Source organism: Littorina saxatilis, linkage group LG17 (genome assembly GCF_037325665.1).
Source record: "Littorina saxatilis isolate snail1 linkage group LG17, US_GU_Lsax_2.0, whole genome shotgun sequence".
NCBI classification, from domain to species: Eukaryota; Metazoa; Mollusca; class Gastropoda; order Littorinimorpha; family Littorinidae; genus Littorina; species Littorina saxatilis.
In genome coordinates, this window is record NC_090261.1 from 30,721,288 (window position 1) to 30,724,712 (window position 3,425).

Here is a 3,425-nt window from a genome sequence, read left to right on the forward strand (position 1 = left end):
CTCAGCATCCTTTGAGGCGTAGATTTGTGGTGGTGGACTTTTCTTGTTCTCGTCGACTATTTTGCTTTCCGAGTAAGAGCACAATTTTACTTTTCCTTCTGGTGTTGATGGATGGGGGAATTAAGGTCAGCACCTTGTCCAAAGAAAAACGCCCAGAGGAAAATATAGAAAGAATAAAAGGCAGAAGTAAGGAAGGATTGGAACGGGAAAAAGAAGTCTCTGTGAGAGATCAAATCCAATCCAATCAGCAGTAAGCCGAGCATCTTTTTGGTGTATTTTGGTGGCGGTGATGGTGTGTGTGTGTGTGTGAGAGAGAGAGAGAGAGAGAGAGAGAGAGAGAGAGAGAGAGACAGACAGACAGAGACAGAGACAGAGAGACAGAGACAGACAGAGAGAGAGAACAAGAACAAGAACAATTCTTTATTTAACGAGGGTAATAGAGTAAGCAGTGATCTGCTTTTTTACATCTGGCCCTCGCCCTAAAGAGGGACTAGTCTAAAATTGCTAAAGAATAAGCAAGTAAAGAAAACTACTGCTACATGATTAAAATAAAATGAAAGTAAGAATATATCATCAATTTACATACAATACATTGCTTAAATGAAAAATGTATGTTCATTTGACATGAGTTAAGAATTATAGAGTAGATTGCACTGACGCAACAAAGCTGTACTGAATGCCATGCCCATTGACATACACTGCATTCGAAAAAATCAGTGTATATAAACATAATAATACATTGTTAAAAAGCACCGGTTGTTGGTTTTAACAACCATTCTAGCGACAACAGATGTTCATTTAGACTTCATGAGATAAGACGTATATCTGGTCTTAAAAACGTTTGTGCTGCTAGTTTGCCGTAGGATTGTCGGAAGAGTGTTCCAGAGACTGCTACCTGAATAGACTAAACTAGATTTGAATAGGTCAATCCTAGGCAGAGGCATGTTCAGTCTCATCAATTGGCGTGAAGTTTTTAACGTGAATTTGGAAAATATGGTTTGAGGTACACATCCATGAATAATTTTATGCATGAGGGTACCTTTATTATAACTTAGCCTTGCCTTCAGAGGAAGAATGTCTAAAGTTCATGTAGTCTAACTCAGATAGGGTTGTTTTCTTTGATAAGACTACTTTAAGCGCTCGTTTATTTAATCTAATTAGTGGTTTGAATGAATTTTCACTTGCCGAGTCCCACAAGGTAGACGCGTAATCAATAACAGACTGAATATGAGCATTGAAAGAATACTTTCCTGGCTTCCAAATTCAAAAAATGCTTGATTCTAGATAATAGATAAACCTTCTTGGACACTTGTTTAGACAGTTGTTCGATGTGGTGTGACCAAGACAGGTTGTTATCAATGGACAGAGAGAGAGACTGAGACAGAAACAGAGGCAGAGAGACAGACATATAGAGACAGAGAGACAGAGAGAGGAAGGTGGGGTGTGGTGTTAGGAGAGGCAGACACAATTTCAGATAGACAGATTTGCAGACACACAGACAGAAACTGCTTCACGGACAAACCATGCAGACGATCTAGAGACAAGTGGATATACCTCTTATCCAGTCATTCTATGAATTCAACCATAGGAACCTCAGAATTATTGCAAAATTTGCTCTGTGAAGTTTTTTTGATAGTTTTATGTTACCGCTACAACATACAAAAGATCCAGGAAAATATAACTTACCATTTCAAAAGTAGGTCAGGTCAAGGTCAAGCTTACCTTTTTTCCCGAATATCAAGCCGTGTGCGCTCTTTGTAGACCAAGTAATCCATATTTTTGGTTAATGTTTTCAGGTTTGGCATCAGGAATGCTTTTACACGATGATGATAATGATAATATTTTTTGGTATCGTTCAAACAAATTAAAAAACACGACTTTGTGTTAATGTTTTAGTAATAACTAAGAAAAACTTATCCTACTCAGTCACAGCTTGTGACTGTCTTTAGGTATTTATGTCTTGATGTAGGCTGCTCATCGAGTCTTTTGATTGATACAGTTTCACTTTGAAATAGAATTGAAGAGGCTGAAAAAAGGCCGAGTCAGATTTGTATGACCTTGTTCTGAAGCAGTCCACTCAGTCTCTACACAAATAATGTCACCTTAAGACTTGCAAGTTTCCTTTTGAAGCACAATGCCAGTTCTGTGCGAAAAAGGCAATGAACTGCACACATTGTATGATTGATGTCTATTTGCTGCTGAATTAGCATCTTTGTACACAAGACAAAACAACTTATTTCTTATATATATGCACGAACATATCACGTGCCCTGGACCCTGTATCTCTTTTAGTCGTCTGTGTCATTCTCGTCTGCGCACATGACATAAGCGTTGGAACATTCAAGCCCATGGCATTCACCACAAACAGAGGAGCAATCCAGACCGTGTTTTCTACAACTGCAGCGCTTGGTATCACAGTCAAATTTGCAGTTGCCTCTGATGACTGACAGCAGCTTGGAAGGTGCTGGAGGGAGATCAGTGGTACAGGGTACCAGGTTGTCTCCAGCTGTCTTCCAGCCCCAATTTTGAGGTTCCAAGACAGTTCCTGCCCACTCTTGTACTTGTAGATACACACGAAGACTGTGGTATTTTGCTGCAGCAGACGTTGGAGGAAGACAATGCATTTGTAAAAACGAAGTTCCCCCTGCAACTTTCGTGCAGAACATGTTGTACCTCAAGTCATCCAGGCAGTCGGGAGATGTTCCATCATAAAGTGAGACAAGTATTTTCTCCCCAGCGTCAGTGCTGTTGCTCGGTGTACAGCCTGTAAGAAACATGGAAGCCAGACTCTTGAGTTCTTTAGATCTCTGAAATTTGCGAAATGCACTTCGCTTGCCTACTCCAAATGGCCTTGACGTTGTGTCGCAACCACTGACAGCATGGATGACTGGTAGGACTTGGCATAGACTGCCAAGACACCTGGTATGCCTGATATTCCATAGCTTGACTGTCTTGGTACTTGTCCTGTGGCTTGGTTCCAAAAAGATGTCACGATGGTTGTCCGAGGCATGGTGACAAAGGAGAACCAGCAAATCAGTGTCGTCTCCTACAAAACAATAGTAACCTGTGTCTTTGAACTCTCTAGAGCCTGAGCAACTATCATGCAGTCTGCATCTCCGTCAGCACACACCGTCGGACACAAGTTTGCAGCCAGGGCTTCAGAGAGGAGGTTAATGAACCGCTGCTTGTTCTTGTTGGAGAGAAACACATCCTTTCTTGCCTGCAATGACATTTCCGGCTTGAAGACGACTTCAGGTGAACACTTTCCCTTGGCTCGACGGATGTGAGTGACATCCTTGGTAGATGGACCAGAGTTGTATCCATCGAAAACCACGGTTGCATTCTGGAATGTGTTGTGACCATCAAGGGTGCTGGAATTATGGTCGACATTGTCAGCGACGTATTGGAGAAAAGAACTTTGATAT